The sequence below is a fragment of the Elephantulus edwardii genome, unplaced genomic scaffold (genome assembly GCF_000299155.1).
Source record: "Elephantulus edwardii isolate Elephantulus edwardi_28Jun2011 unplaced genomic scaffold, EleEdw1.0 scaffold00049, whole genome shotgun sequence".
Lineage (NCBI taxonomy): Eukaryota > Metazoa > Chordata > Mammalia > Macroscelidea > Macroscelididae > Elephantulus > Elephantulus edwardii.
The window spans coordinates 13449048-13466404 of NW_006399799.1; the positions used below are offsets into that span (position 1 = coordinate 13449048).

General features: G+C 42.1%; 1 protein-coding gene across 2 annotated transcripts in view; it reads right to left on the reverse strand.

Annotated features, from left to right (window-relative positions):
* SCMH1 (sex comb on midleg homolog 1 (Drosophila)) overlaps positions 1–17321 on the reverse strand; it is a 355171-nt gene extending 337850 nt beyond the window's left edge. For both annotated transcript variants that reach the window (XM_006886519.1, XM_006886518.1), the window contains exon 1: positions 17233–17321. The gene's annotated coding sequence lies outside the window, so the exon portion shown is untranslated. The remainder of the gene's footprint in view (positions 1–17232) is intronic.
* Between the last annotated feature and the right edge of the window lie 36 nt (positions 17322–17357).

Genomic DNA, 17357 nt, shown 5'->3' on the forward strand with positions numbered 1-17357 from the left:
TATATATGCTTTCATTTTAAAAGCTAGTAATTACATTCACAGTAAAGACAGAGGGAAAAAATAATGCTGTAATCTGTACATGTTTCAAATTTAAGGAAATTTATACATGATGATTTGCAGCAAAAGCAGCAGGAGGTTCAAACAGAATGTCTTAAAAAGGAGGTCATAAGAGACAATGAGTCATTCTGGACTAAGCATAAAATCTAGAGTAAAAAGACCTGGTTATGATTTGTTCTGACCTTTATTAGACAGAACAGATGTCTGATATGAGGTATATCATTTATTCTATCTACATCTCATGTCCAATGAATGTCCCATGTACTGCCAAAATAACAAACAGATATGTCTTGAAGAAGGCTGCCAGAGTGCTCCTTAGAGGCAAAGATTATAAAGGTTCATCTCATATACTTTGAGCATGTTGCTAGGAGAGGCTATTCCTTGGAAAGGGACATCATGCTTTGGAAGATGGAGGGAAGGCAAAAGAGAGAAAGATGTCAACCTGGTGGGCTGACACAGTGACTATCGCAAGGGGCTCAAGTGACAGAGATTGTAAGGATGGTACCGGATAGGACAGGGATCAGATCTGTAGTCACAGGGTCGGTATGGGTTGTACTCAATGACATCTAACAAAACCAACAACAACACACTTCGGTTTCTTATCAGAAATGTTGTGTATGCCACCAATTAATAGGTGACCCTCCAATTGAGTTTTCAGAGGCTGTAAATCACACAGAAATAGACTGACCATATTTTCTCCTGGACAGCAGCTGGTGAATTTGAATCAAGTGCCTCTGGGTCAGCAGTACAACTTCTTACTACTAGGCACCAGAGCTCACTTACTAGAAACAGGGTTTATAATTATTTGCTACCCTAACTTTGCAGGGTAGCAAACTTTACAAGTTTCAAATTAAACGAGAAAATGTTTGTGACAATATTCTTTAATACCACACAACTTTACTTCTTTATCTTTCTTTATCTCATTTCTCCAATGCTATTGACATCATCCCTGAAAACTTCTAGTCAGTATTGGATACTGTCTTCTAGGATGGATATATAGCTATCCTGCTGTACCACAAAGAACCATGGTGATGCAGTGGCTATGCAGCCAGTTGATAACTCAAAGGATGGTAATTCAAACCTATCAGCCACTCTACTGGGAAAAAAATGTAGCATTTTGCTTATGTATTTACCACTCCTATAGCACTTTCTACGTTAGGGAGTTCTTGTGGCTTACTGGTAAGAAGTTACACTCCTAACTCAAAGGTACATGGTACAAATCCACCAGCTGCTCTGCAAGAGTAAAACGGGCAATCTCCCCCCATTTGATCTGTTATTGTTCTGTGCCATCAGACTGACTGAGACTCAGAGCAATCCTATTCAATTTACTGCCTCTGAAAATCCACTGGAGAGTCAACTATGAGTTGGTACCCACTTGATGGTAGACAACAACACTAAAATACAATGATATGTCTTCCTCCTCTAGTATTCTATGAATACTTCGATGGCACCGTACATTTCTCTACCTATTATCTGCTGGAGGATCATCAAAGTTCCAACTTGATGGCAGAGGTTTTTGAAAGCCAAGAGAATGTATGTTCAATAGAATTCCCAACAAATTGCTGAGCTGAACCGCTATACTCCCTGCCAAGACAGAGTTAAAATTTATTTATCCTGCAAAACCTTTTGCTTAAATCAAGTTTTTAATGTTTCAAGGATTTGAAAGGAGAGATATTCATTCTTATCTTTCCAAAAGCAATTCTGCTTCCAAATTCTCTTACTTCCCATCTCAGCCTCCATTCAGTAATCTACATTAAACTTTAAGATAGGAGCCTTGACATTTTATACAATAACTCCAAAAGGCAGTGATCTTTCCCTCCATCTCCAGATGTTTTGCACGTTTTTGCAGTTTATGATGTAGATAACTTTAAATGCTTGTCTAAGAGTTAGCTTTCATATTTAGTGTCTTAGTTTCACCTCCCAGACTATGAGCTCCCTGGAAGGATGATTTTTTTTTAAGTATTATTTTATTCAACTCTAAGTGATCAATTCAAAAGTGAAAAGAAGTAATTCCATTCAATAATGTTTATTGAATGAAACTACAATTTCTCTATACCAAAAGGACCCTCTAAGAAGAAGCAGTTTCTTAAAGAAGAGGAAGGGATAAGAAGAGTGGCAAGCAAGGGGCTGAGACATCAGCTTTTGTTTGGAGCATACTGACTTTGAGGCATAGCCCAGCCAAAGTGTTTGTAGGTGGCTTAGAGCTCCTAATTGAGAGATTCAAAGCCATTTCGAGCTTATGGGAGAGGATGCAGCTCCTTTATGTAGCCCTTTATACCTTGATTTTTTTTTAAGGATGGTGGAATGATCTTTTTCCTCTAAACTTTGAAGAGTTTGACCTCTGCCCTAGTTTTCTACTCCAAAAGGTTTGTTACTTATGTAAAATATTTGTGGTTTGATACTTTTTATCTGGCTCTAGGCTGGAGCACTGGTCTATTCACTTTGGCCAATATACAACTGAAGTGACTATGGTATCTTGTGCAAAAGAAGTAACTACAGGCTACTAAAGGGTCAGTTTGTGACCCTGCTAAGAGAACTAAGCATTCAAACTAATGAGGAGTTTGCTTATATATGAAGTTAAACCCACAGAGGTTTGCAGAAGGAAGAAAGAGAGACTAGAGAAGCAGCAAAGCAAAAGGATGCAAGAGGCCTTCTGAAAGAGCTGTGACATGAGTCAAAAAAGGCCATAACAAAAAAAAAAAAACCAAACAAAACAGGCCATAACACTGAATACTTTGAGAGAACCAAAAAAGACCTGTGGCATTGCCAACAGTGACAGCAGAAACTTACTGCTGTGACTGCAGCTAAGAAAACTGACTTTGCGCAGCAATCCCAAAGATACATGGTTCAAATCCACAAGCTTCTCCAAGGGAGAAGGATGAACAAGCTTCTGCTGTGCAACTAACTGCCTCTAAAAATCCACTGAATGGTCATCTACATGTCAGTTCCAACTAGCTGGCACACGACAGCCACCTCTGACCTGGATCAGTTGGCAGTGGGAGAGCTGACAGCAGGAAGGCTGAAGGCAGAGAAGCCTGTCCTACAGGAGCTAAGAGGCAGCCTACATATCAGAGAAATGCAGGGAACTTGTTTGTGCAGCTGGCTCAGAGTGGCTGAGTACAGTCTTAGGTAGACTCTACTTTGGGTGAGCCTTCTGTCCAGACTTTTGTCACAGACTTTGCATTCATGAACCTAGGCTGTAACCTGTTATTTCCTTAATAAAACATTTTAAGTATGTTCTGTGAGTTATGTGTATTCATGGCAATGAACTTGAAAATTAAACAGAGAACTATTGTCAAAGGGGCTGGTATAAAAATTGGTAAAAAGCTTATAAAGTAGAGAGTATATCTGACATCCATCACAAAGGAATCAGATTTGTACTAATGGTGATTTTCATTATTCCCCACAAAGATAGGTTCTCATGTGTCATGACCACCTCATAGGGTGTGTGCAACACTGTAGTACACACTCTACAAGTAACACTTTGTGAAGTACTTTACATATATTACAGTAGGAAGCCCAGGTGTCACAGTGCTAAGGTGTAACGTCTTGAGCTGCTAGTCAAAAGGTCAAGAATTTAAATATGCCAAGCACTATGCACAAAAAAGATGGGCAGTCTTCTCCTGCAAAGATTTACAGCATCAGAAACACCATGAAGGACTTCTATGAGTCAAGAGAATGACCTGACAGCAGTGGGAGCTTTTAATGTTAAACTCTACACGTACCCTCATTTCATACATTTTATAGGAGGGAACTTAATGTAATGGGAAAATGGCCTGCTCTGGAATCTACAACTAATCTTCAGTTGAGGAATTCAGGTTTAAACTCTAAACCAGCATGGCAAAATTGAAAGGAAAAAAATTGGGGTGAAAAGGGTATTTTCTACCTGTGAGATCCTGTACATTCCTTAACTAAACCTACCCATTAAATGAGGTTATCTTAAAGATTTAACTATTACAAAAGCAATCTTAGGAGTTAGAAAAAAAATTTTTAACATACAATTGGCCTACACAGAACTTAATTTCAAATGTGTCATTTCTTTCCTGGTTTATCTTGTTTTAAATAAAAACTGAAAACTTTTGAACTAATGTTTATAATTTTACAGTTAGGAAGGTGAAGTATATAGCAAGAATATAATTTAGATTTTCACCAGCTATTTCTCAGGAGAAAAATGGGCAGTCTCCTTGGGTAAAGAATTACAGCTTTGGAAACTCAGTGGAGGGTCACAGGAGTCAGAACTGACTTGATGGCAGTGGGTTTGTTTGATGTTTACTATCCCTAGAAAGAACCTTGATGGCATAGTAGGTTAAGTGGGCTGCTAACTGAGAGGTTATTGGTCTGAACCCACAAGCTTCTCTATAGGAGAGAGATTAAGGAGTCTGCTCCCATAAAAATTGACACCCTTGGGACTCCTAAGTAACAGTTCTACTCTCTTCTACAGTGGAGCTATGACTTGGAATTGACTTGGCAGGTGTGGGTTTTAGTGTTCCAAAAATCAAGTCCAGTTTGCTGTGATGTGTTCATGGCTTGTGTGTTTATGTGATGCTAGAAGCTATGCCACTGGTATTTCAAGACCACTCACAGTGGACAGTTTTCATCAGAGCTTCCAGACCAAGACAGACTAAGAAACAGGACTGGTAACCCACTTCTGAAACAGTTAGGGAATGGTGAGGAGGGGAGAAGGTCAAAGAGAGGAAGAAGTAAAATGAGGGGAAGCGGGACAAGGAGGGGCAAAGAAAGGAGGAGGGGGAGAGGGAGTAGTGGGAGGAGAAGGAAAACTTCATTTTGAAAATCCTATTAGATAATGAAAGACTATAGTTGGGTATAGTGCTGGAGGATGAACCCGTCAGTGAGAAAGCACTCAAAATATGACTGAGGAAGAGCTGCCTCCACAAAACAGTCCACTGTAATAACATGGATGAACTAAAGCTTTTACCCAATGAAAGACCTTCATATGCTGATGTCTACTGCTGTCAAGGATCTATCTCTATCTAGAGAGCAACGATGTCAATTTAAATATTAAGGCCCACAGGATTCAAGCCATAGTATTTTTAATTACTTCCCATACATCTGAAATCTGGACACTGAACAAGGAAGGCCAAAAAAGAATATCTTTGAATTATGGTGTTGGAAAAAGTTACTGAATAGCCTATCGACTGCCAAAAGAACAAACAAATCTGTCCTGGTGGAAATGCAACCAAGGTGCTCCTTAGAGGCAAGGTTGGTAAAGATTCATCTCACAGATTTTGGGTATGTTTTCCGGTGGGGCTTATTGTTTGGAAAAAACAGTATGCTGGGAAAGAGAGAGGAAGACCCTCATCAAGATGGAGTGACACAGTGATTACAATGGGCTTAAACACGACAGAGATCACAAAGATGATGCAGGAGAGGGCAAAATTCAAATCTGTTATTGATAGGGTTGCTATAGGTTATAGTAAACTCAACAACACCCAAACAACAAAATCATGTCCAAACTACATAGTTTCAAGCCCTTCATTGACTCTATCTTCTACTACTAATTTACACAAATAAAGTACTCAAACCTATGACAGCTTTTAACTTTCTAACACATATATTTAACATTTCCTCTACTTTCTTACTTCCATCTAAATAAATTTCTTGAAATTTTATTCTCGAAGACCCAAGTAAAATTCATGAATGCAATGCCTACTCTTATTTTCAAATGCTGAGAACTGACAGTTACTTCTTCTAAATTCCTATATCACTGTTTTTATTGGGAATATTATTATGGATTGAGAAACTACTAAATTGTAAATTTGAACCTCTATGACTGTGGTAATAATCCCATTCAAGAATGGGCTGTTTTTGCCACATAATGAGGTGGGATTAGTATGGGCTATACCAGTTTATTGGGGAGAGGAGCTATAAAAGATTATTTTATATCTTTTGTTGTTGTTGTTGTTATGTGCCGTCGAGTCGCCTGCAACTCATAGCGACCCTATGTACAACAGCCCTAAACTCCGCTCTGTCCTGTGCCAATCGCACTGTCACTGACACTCCCATCCCAATTATCCCAGTCACTAAATCAATCCACCTCATAGAGGGCCTTCCTCTCCTGCACCGTCCCTCCACCCTCCCAAGCATGATGTCCCTCTCCAAGGACCGGTCTCTCCTCACAACATGTCCAAAGTATGTTAGACAGAGCCTCAGAATCCTTGCCTCCAAGGAGCCACCCAGTTTAACCCTCTCCAGGACAAATCTGTTTGTTTTCCTAGCAGTCCATGGTATTCTCAATACTCTTCTCCAGCACCACAGCTCAAAGGCATCAATTCTCCTTCTATCTTCTTTGGTCATTGTCCAACTCTCTGATGCATAACAGGTGATTGCGAAGACCAAGGCCTGTATCAGACACACCTTAGTCTCCAGAGAGACACCACTGCTCTTCAGCACTTTGGAGAGGTCCCTAACAGCAGACTTTCCCATGGCAATGAGCCTTTTAATTTCCTGGCTGCTGGTGCCAAGACTGTTGACTATGGAGCCAAGCAAACTAAAGCTGTGTACAATCTCAATCTCTTCACCATCCATCCTGATGCTGCCAATTGGTCCAGTGGTGAGAATCTTTGTCTTCTTGACATTAAGCCTCAATCCGTATTAGCTTTGAACACTAATGAACACTAATGAACTAATGAATTTATATCTTTTTTAAGATATAAAAAAAATAAATGAGAAGTAGAGATGGGGTAAGAGATATGCCAAAACATACAAAGATCTCCAAGGAACCAGGAAACAAACTGAAGAGATAAGGAACCTTCCTCCAGAGCCAAAAAATGACACTTTCTCCTAGAGCCTGAATTTAGACTTTAAGCTGGGGGGTGGGGGGGGCCTTAAAGCCACTAGTGAGATTTCTGTTATAGTAGCATGAAATAACTAAGGTGAACACGAAGAAATACTGTTTTACAATTTAGGTAAGCATGAAAACATTTTCACTTCTGTTAACAGATAATTTTGGTATTCCATTTAAGTGGTAAAGGAAAATCAGGTAGAAGAAACCAAGTTTACTTAGCGTCCATGAAGTACTAGTTGCTTTTCTAGTGATCTCACATAGGTTATTTCATATAATCTTTATGATATTCAATGAAGTAAAATTTTTTACAGGTAGGGGCATTGATGCTCATAGAGGTTAAGCATTTTGCTTACAGTCGTAAGTGGTGGTGGTGTTAGGCACTTTGTTGTTCCAGTCAGAAGTGCTGTTGCTGTTGAGTCTACTAAGATCCATAGTTACCCTCTAAACAACACATCTGAACCTTATCATAACCTGTACCATCCTTGCCATCTCTGTCACACTCAAGCTCACTGGGGTAATCACTGTGTTTATCCACCTTGCTAAGGATTTTCCTATCGTCCTCTGATCCTAAGTCATAAGTTGTCCTGTACAACTGAGTCAGAACCATAGCTGACCCTCCAGTGGGTTTTCAGAGGTAGGTGATGGTAATCTTCCAAGGAGATTAGAACCATGTCTGGGTTGTCAGCATAACCTCTTACCATGTAGCAAAACCTGAAGTGGCAAAACCCAAATCTGAATCTTAATCTTTCTGACCCCAATGGCTAGGCTCTTTCTACTATACTCTTCCCAGACACCCTAGGAATTTGCTCACCATTTTGACTGTTTATTATCCACCCACTAATTGCCTAAGGAAAAATCTCAACCACCCATTGCAATCAACTATTAGCAGAAAGAATTCTATAAAGGAGATTCACCCTCCTACTTTCTAGGACTAAGAACAGTCTCTTTAGAGCAAACAGTGATTAATGAGTTTAAATAAAAATGCAACTATCAGAACTGCTTCCAGGAAGGGAAAGTGAACAATCATTACTTTTCCACTCTAGTGTTTACAAATTCTTCCTCCTTTGAGGTGTATGTGATCTGGCTATATTACACTCCCTCCTCCTCATCTGTCATCTATCACCCTTCCCATTAACCCCCTACATTCATGCACCTGGATCACAATCATCCTTGTTCCCCATCCCACATCACTAGCCACACAAATGACTCATTCAATACACAAGCTTCCCAGTTTTTGTCGCTCTCAGCTTCACTGACCTTCACCTCTGTTCTACTTAAAGTACCCACACACAGAGATGTAGCTGTCACCTGGAATGCTTCTATATCAGACTACTTAACTCCACTATTCCAATTTCTAAACACAATACCATTTTATCCCGGCTCATTACCACTATATTCAGCCAAGCCAAATTAAAAACATACTCTAGTTTAAAACAGAACTTGTTTTTCAAGAGTTTTCTGTTAATGTCCATCCATCCCGCTAGACACCCAAGAACTCTAACTCCATGGACTCCTTCCCTGCACACCCAATCAATCATAGTCTCACATATTTTCTCAAATTCATTCTTTTCATCCCTATGGCCATATGATGATCCTTTTAAAATGGTATGTTAATATATCAAATATTCCAAATATTCCAGTAATTCACTGAAAATCACTGATTGAAGTAACTTTAAAGAAGATCTGGTAATATAATCTTCAGTACGCTGCATTGCTATCCAAAAGGCAATATATTTCTGGGGGTTAGAATCCAATAGCAGCTTTTGGTAGAAAGATGAGCAATCACCTCCTGCTAAGATTTACCGCCTGGAAGACACAATGGAGGATTGCTAAGAGTCAGAATTCACTGATGGCCGTGAGTTTGGTTATGTAAACAGAATTGGGCAGAGTTCATTCTATTTGTATATAGGGTTATGAAGTGAATTGGGCAGCACCTAACAACAACAGCACCATATACACAGAAGCCATGGTATTTCAGTAGTTAAAGTATCATCACTCTGCTTACCAAAAGACTGGTGGTTCAAAACCCAGTAAGGGTACACAGGAGAATATGTATTAGTCAGCCTCTATAAAGGTTACAGTTTTGGAAATCCTTTAGATATATTCTAATTATTCCTAAAGGAGTCTCTATGCATATGACCTGGCATCTGCCTATATTTCTTGGCTTACAACTTAACCCTCCTATCTTCTTTTAAGTCCCAAACTGCTTGTGCTTCTTCATTAAGCAAGCTACTTCTTTTCTCACACTGATACCTTTGCTAAGTTATTTTCTCTCTCTGAAAGCACACTTGCTATTTATCTTTGCTCCTGTGTTACAGTTATGTGCCATCAAATCACTTGTGATTCACAGCGACCCCTACGTACAACAGCTCTGAACCCTGCTCTACTTTGAGCCAATTTCATCATCTCTGACACACCTACCCCCATTACCGCAGTCACTGAGTCAATCCATCTCACCCAGGGTCTTCCTCTCCTGTAGTGTCCCTCAATACTTCTGCATGAAGTTCTTCTCCTGGCAACATGCCCAAAGCATGTACGACAGAGCTTCAAAAATCCCTGCCTCCAAGGATCAACCTGGTTTCACTCCCTCCAGGACAGGCCTTTTGTTTAATCCATGCTATACAGTCCATGGTATATTTAATAATCTTCCCCAGCACTACAACTCAAAGGCATCAATTCTTCTTTATATCTTCTTTATATCATTGTCCTGCTCTCTGAGGCATACCAAGTAACTGTGACGACGATGGCCTGGATCAGGTATATCTTAGTCTCTAGACTGACACACCATTGCTCTTCAGTACTCTGGAGAGATCCCTGACAGCATATTTTTCTCAACGCAATTAGTCTTTTGATTTTCTGGCTGCTAGTACCAAGAGTGTTGACTGTGGAGTGAAGCAAGCTGAGGCTGTTAACAATGGCAACCTCTTCTCCATGTAGCATGAAGCTGCCTACTGGCCCAGTGGTGAGAATCTTTGTTTTCTTGATGTTGAGCTTCAATCAATACAGCAAATGCCTCAGGTCCTATGTTTTGGCAACCAAGGTTGTTTCATCTGCCTAATGCAGGTTGTTGAGTCTTCATCCATCCTGATGCCACATTCCTCCTCATAGAGTCCAGCCTCCCAGATGATCTGTTGTAAATCTGGTTTAAAAGGTTGAGAGAAAAGACGCATCCCTGGTGTACATCTTTCCTTATTTTAAACTATGCAGTGTAGGTGCCATTGAGTCGAGTACGACTCATAGTGACCCTATGAACAGCAGATCTGAATCCCATCCTATCCTGTGCCATCTTCATAATTCCTGACACATTTTGTGGCAATCACCCTATCAATCCAGCTGGTTGAGGGGTTTTCTCTCCTTCTCCCACCCTCCACTCTTCCAAGCATTATGTCCCTCTCCATAGAGCAGCCCCTCCTAAAAATATGCTCGAGGTATGTGAGGCGAAGCCTTATCATTCTTGCCTCCAAAGAGCACTCCAGCCACAACATCTTCAAAACATAGTCACATAAGCCCCATCAAGTGTTCTGGGACTCCTATTCTTCTCAAAATTAACCACAGTTTATTGTGATCCACATAATCAAATGCCTTTGCATAGTAAATGGAATACAGATAAGACATTCGTCTGGTATTCTTTGTTTTCAGCTAAGATCCATCTAACATTGGCTATTTGGGTCATGTGTCATCTCTTCTCAAAACCTTCTCTGAACTCTTAGGCTAGTAAATGCCCTCATGCACTAAATATATGATGTGCAACAGAGCAATTGCAAATCACATGCATAACTCTCAAGGGAACTCTACTGGTCTAGTTCTTAGAGAGCTGTGCTGCTAATCCAAAGATGACGGCTGAAGCTACTACCAGCTCCTAGGGAAAAAAGATGGACAATTTCCTCCCATGTAATTTACAGACATAGAAAACTCACTAAAATGTCAGTTATGAGACAGTTGCAATTTGACAGCAATGAGAGATGCACAGTTCTTACTTTTCACTCTTCATTTGTTTTTCATTCACATTGTGTTTCATATGATCATTCCCATACACTGTTGTTATGTGCTGTTGTGTTGCTTGTGACTCATAGTGCCCCTATGTACAACCCTATACCTTGCTCTAGGCTGTACCAATCTTACTGTCTCCAGCACACCTACTCCCATTATCCCAGTCACTGAATCAATTCATCTCATCAAGGGCCTCCCACTTCTGTGCTGTCCCTCCACCCTCCCAAGCATGATGTCCCTCTTCAAGGACTGGTACCTCTTTTCAACATGTCCAAAGTATGTCAAATGTAGCTTCAGTATCCTTGCCTTCAAGGAGCACCCTGGTTTCACCAGTCTGTTCTCCTAGCCGCACATGGTATATTCAACACTTTTCTCCAGCACCAGAGCTCAAAGGCATCAGTTCTTCTTCTATCATTCCTAGTCACTATCCACCTTTCTGATGCATAGCACATAACTGTGAAGACCATGGCCTGGATCAGGTGCACCTTAGTCTCCAGACTGACATCACTGCTCGTCAACACTTTGGAGAGGTCTCTGACAGCACACTTTCCCAATGCAATAATGCACAACATAAAAAACTGGCAGCAGCTTGAGGCATTCGGAATCACAGATGCCCAGACGGCTTGAGATATAAGCCATCATATCACAGGCGAGATGGGGAGATAGATGTTGAATGAATGGCATAGGTGGGAATAGAAGGAAATGCTGGTGGAATAGGAAAAGGGGTGGGTCAAGACACAAGTGTCAAGGGCAGAACAACACAGAATCATTGGTTATTTCTATAATTAGAGAAATATCTTTCATTTGCTCTTTTCCCTTACATTATAGCTTATAAAATTTATCACCATTGATCTATGCCCACCATTACCCCAATGTTTCAGGTCCCCACTTAATTCTTCCACCCTCTCTCTCCACTCAGCAAATTCTGCCACCCTGTGATTTCACCCTGTCCCCAAACCAATTACCTCTGTGGAAAGAATCACTGGAGAAGTCCCGTATCAGCTTTGAAAACCAGGCCAGGGGCTGATTGACTACTCTTGCAAGTACAAGCTGAAGTTGAAGAAAATTAAATGCACAAGAACCAAATTCTGACCTTAAGTCTATCACACTCGAATTTCAAAACCATCTCAGAAACACGTTTGAGGCCTTGAACATCAATGAGCGAAGACCAAATGAGCTGTAGGAGGCTATCAAGAGTATCATCCATGAAGAATGCAAAAGGTTACTGCAAAGGCAGAGGACAAAGAAAAGACCAAGATGGATGTCAGATAAGACTCTGAAGGTTGCATTAGAGCGCTGAAAAGCTAAAGGAAGAAATCAAGAAATAAAAGAGCTGAACAGAAAATTTCAAAGGGCAGCTCAGGAAGACAAGACAAGGTATTATAATGAAATGTGCAAAGAGCTGGAGTCAGAAAATCAAAAGGGCTGAACTCGCTCAGCATTTCTTAAGCGGAAGGAGTTGAAAAACAAATCAAGCCACAAGTGGCAATACTTAAGGATGCTTTGGGCAGAATGTTAAATGATCCAAGAAGCATTAAAAGAAGATGGGAGGAGTATACAAAGTCATAGAAGAATTTCATGAAACAACGTATCAACAAGAGCCTGTGGTAATGAAGGAAGATGTTCAAGCTGCTCTGAAAGAATTGGCAAAAAAAACAAGGCTCCAGGAGTTGACAACATAACAACTGACATATTTCAACAAACAGATGCTATCCTCTATGTGCTAAGTTGTACCAAGAAATCTAGAGGACAGCCACCTGGCTCACTGACTGGAAGAGATCTATATATCTGTTCCCATTCCAAAGAAAGGTGACCAGAGAAAATGCAGAAATTATTGAACAATATCATTAATATCACATACAAGCAAGATATTCTGCTGAAAATGATCCAAAAACAACTGGAGCAACATGTCAACAGAGAAGTGCCAGATATGCAGGCTGGGTTTAGAAAAGGCCATAGTACTAGGGATATTACTTTAATGTTAGATGGCTCTTGGCTGAAAGAAGAGAGTACCAGAGGAATGTCTATCTGTGTTTCATTTACTATCCAAAGACTTTTGACTGTGTGGATCACAACAAATTGTGGCCGATCTGAGAAGAATGGGAATTCAAGAACATTTGATTGTGCTTATGCTTAAACTTATGCTTATACTTGAACCAAGAGGCAGTCATCAGAACAGAGGAAGGAGACACTGCATGGTTCAAAATTGGAAAGGGTGTCCACCAGGGATGTATTCTGTGTCCATACCTTTTCAATCTATATGCAGAACAGATCATCCGAGACGTTGGGCTGTACGAGGAGGAATTTGGAAACAGGATTGGAGTAAAATTAATCAACAACCTGGGTTACACAGATGACACAACCTTGCTTGCTGAAACTGAGGAGGACCTGAAGCACTTGCTGCAGAAGGTCAAGGACTGCAGCCTTCATTATGGATTGAAGCTCAACATCAAGAAAACAAATATTCTTGCCTCTGGGCTAAGTGGCAGCATCATTATGGATGGTGAAGAGATTGAGATTAACAGTTTTAGTTTGCCGGGCTCCACAATCAACACTCTTGGTATCAGCAGCCTGGAAATCAAGAGCCCAACTGCATTGGGAAATTCAGCTGTCAGGGACCTCTCCAGAGTACTGAAGAGCAACGACGTCAGGCTGGAGACTAAGGTGCACCTGATCCAGGCTATAGTCCTCACAATTGCGTGCTATGCATCAGAGAGCGGGACAATGACTAGGGATGATAGAAAGAGAATTGATGCCTTTGAGCTGTAGTGCTACAGAGAGTGTTGAATATGAACATGGACTGCTAGGAGAAAAACAGTTTCACCCTGGAGAGGGTCAAACCAGGCTGTTCCTTGGAGGCAAGGATTACAAAGCTGTGCCTGACATACTCTGGGCATGCTGCAAGGAGGGAGGGACCGGTCCTTGGAGAGGGACATCATGTTTGGAAGGGCGGAGGGACAGCATAAGAGAGGAAGACCCTCGATTAGATAGATTGATTCAGTTACTGGGATAGGGAGTAAGTGTGCCAGAGACAATAAGGCTGGCACAGGATAGAGCAGGGTTTAGGGTACATAGGGTCGCTATGAGTCACAAGCAACTCAATGGCACATAATAACAGTAACTCCACCCTCAATTCCCCTGCCCTCTCCCCTCCCATTTTTGGATATCCATAGACATCTTACTAGTTTTCCTTCTTCTTTTACAATAATAGTCTTATGCAGTATTTTTGTCTTTATGAGACTGAGTTAGTTCACTCAGCATAATACTCTCTAGCTTCTCCCATGCTATATATAGTATTTTTCTAAATTGCTGCTCCTGAGTACTGCATAGTATTTCATTATGTGAATGTACTACAATTTCTCAATCCAGTCATTTGGAGACGGACATCTGGGCTGTCTCCATGTTCTTGTTATTGTGAATAACGCTATGAACATTGGTGTAAAAATCTCTGTGTATCAGTAGTTTCCCTTGGGGTATATTAGTTGCTGTGGAATATCTATGTCCAGCTTTTTGAAGAAACACCAAACTGCCTTCCAAAGTGGTATCATGCAGTGATATATTTAGCATTTACCAGTTCCACAAGTATTGAAAATATTTTATCTTAGCATATACAACTAAACACAAGATGCAGCATGATGTAGATACATAAATACAATAAGTGAAGATTAGAATATGCTGAGTTTAAATTACCAGTGAGATAATCTGGAGGGAGTTCTGGTGGCATCAACAAGAAAGAATTGCACTGATTATCCAAAGGCACCACCTCCTTCCTTAATGGTTCAAATCCATCAACTGCAAGGGAGAAAGTTGGGCAGTATCTTTCCTCTGAACACCTGCTGGAGGGTTAGCAGTGTGCCAGTTCTCCCTCTGTATAGAAGAGTAGTATTACTATATACTTTTTTTAAGGTGTTCTGGGGCCTAGTGGATAAAAGTTGAACTGCCAACACAAAGGCAAGTGGTTTGAATCCACTACATGCTCCTTGGGAGAAAGATGGGTACCTTCCTCCCATGTGATTTACAGCCTCTGAATACCCAGCTACGCATCAGTTACAACTTGATAGCAATCATCAACAATGACAACATACAAATTTGTATACAAATTACAAAGAAAGTAAATAACATTTGCACTAACATATCAATGTCATACCAACTTACTTAAAAGGGAAACAACATTTGCACAAACATACCAAATAACAAAATACACAAATGGACTGTAAACTTCAAAGCCACTGATCATTAAAAAAATGAAGATGTTAAAGACAAAAAGACTCCCTTTTACTGCTGGTATGTGCCAATCTACCTAAGTTATGAAACTTTGCTTGGAAATTGAAAAGAGCCCAGATCAAGAGCTTGGCATTTTATCGACACGACCATTTACATCTATGGGCTGGGCTTAAAAAAAAAAAATAGGCAGTTGGCGAAAAATCCTTTTTTATAATTTAATCCCATATACTACAAAGGCTAAGCGAAGAAAAAGCTAGTAATAATAATAATAATAATAATAATGGTAGTAAATGAGCAACAAAAAGTGATCTTTCTCATTGTGATTTTGGACCTTCCGTTAGCAGTTAATGCAACAAGTTCAGTGTAATAAAGCATTTCCCTCTCCAACTAAAAATGAAATTCTGCAGTGTCACCAAACCAGGTCGAACTGCTTTTTCAGAGTGAAAATAATACTATTCTCTTTGCAAAGTGCTCTGTATGTAAAAAGACTTTTACTCTCTCTCTGCTCTGTGAAACTCCAGTTGGTTTTCAGAGGCTATATATATAAATCAGAAGAGACCGCTGCCCATCTTTCTCCCAAGGAGCTACTGGTGGATTCAAACCACCCACTGGCGAGGAGTCATCTTTAAGGTCAGCATCACACACTCCCGACGGACGAGGTATGCAGAACCCTCTGGAAACGTAAAATTGGAATATATCAAAAGCTTTGATACAAATTAATTCCTTTGATAAAAGCGCTAAAGGCATTAAAAAGGCTAGACACTCATAAAATAGGATAAAACTACCTCTTTTAGTTCGCTTTAATAAGTTGGAGTAGCTGCCTTTTCTTCTTTATTTTGGTTCAAAACATATCACAGAAATGAGTAAGGAAAGCACAGTATTTTTTCTTTAAGTAGGTCAACCCTTAAGGTCAAGAACTTCTCAGTGAAATTTCCTAGGTCTCGTCACTTTGCTCTCATCAAGAAGCTTTCCTTTAAAGCCCATCCAGAGAAGGAAGAGATCAGAGAACTATGGTACATGACCGACAACTGAAGAAGCTGGAATTAGCGAGTGGAAACAAGACTCGGGGGACCTGATTACTATCTCCAGATCCTTAAACAGCTGTCCACCAGGGGAAAGAACTTGGAAGAATGGAAGACAGCTGTTTCTTTCGACCCAAATACAAAGCTGCCCAGGAAGAAAATGCAGTTTTTTCGGGTTTTGTTTGGTGTTTTGTTTTTTGTTGTTGTTGTTTGTTTTTGGTTTTGTTTTGTTTTTTTCGGTTTTTTTTTAGGATGCCATTTGTTTCTCCATCACTGGAGGTGTTCAACTAGGCTGGTGAAATCACTAAGGTGACATCTGGAATCTCAAAGCTACTTTGGCATGGAATACAAGAGTCAGGATCCTAGTGACTTTTCAATTCCCTTCCAGTCGGGAGGCGCGCTGGGGTGCACCCACCTCCTAAAACTGCCCTCCCTGAGGCTGGTGCACAGCGACCAGCGCCCGCGCCCCTGGGCGTCCCGCAGAGCCCGGGACCTGCCCACCGCGCCTGTTCCCTGCGGGGCTCCGGGCAGGCGGCACGCGGGAGCGAGCATGCCGGGCGCAGCTCTCGCGCTGGGAGCCCTTAGTGCCTCCGACTCTCGGCCGGGCCGGGACGCCCGCGGGACTCCCAGCGCCTAGGGCCCCCGCAGGCGTTCGCTCAGATCCACGCCAACTCCCGGCCCTCGGCTCAAAGCCAGCCCTCCCCGGCCGACGCCAGCCCGACGGCCTGGACACTGCGATCTCCGCGCTGACAGCCCGCGACGCCAGCCCCCCAGAGGGTCCCGGTCCTCGCGCTCCCCGCGCTGGGGCCCCCAGGGCGTCCGTGCGGTGTCAGGGCCGCTGGCCGGACACTGGGCCCCACCAGCGCCGACGCAGAGGCAGAGCCGAGCGCTGTGGTTTCGGGCCGGGCTGACACTGACCAGGGGGGCCACGGCGGCCAGCGGTCCATGCAGGCAGGCGGACCCTGACGGCGACCCGGAAAGACAGACTGACAGGCACCGGCGCGCAGAGGGGCGGGGGCAGCGGCCGGGCAGGTCACGCCGTCACCTTCTGTCCCCCGGGGAGGCCTCGGGTGGCGCAGGCCCCTCAGGGCGCGCGCTTCCCCACCCGGCGGAGACGGTGAGAGAGGCGCTTACCTGCGGGCGCGGCGGCGGCGACGCGGGGCGCTGAGAGGCTCACTCCCTTCCCGCCGCCATGTTTCCGCTGCGCAGGGAGGGAGGACGCGAGCTGAGGGAGGGCGGGGGCGGCTCCGGAGAGCCGC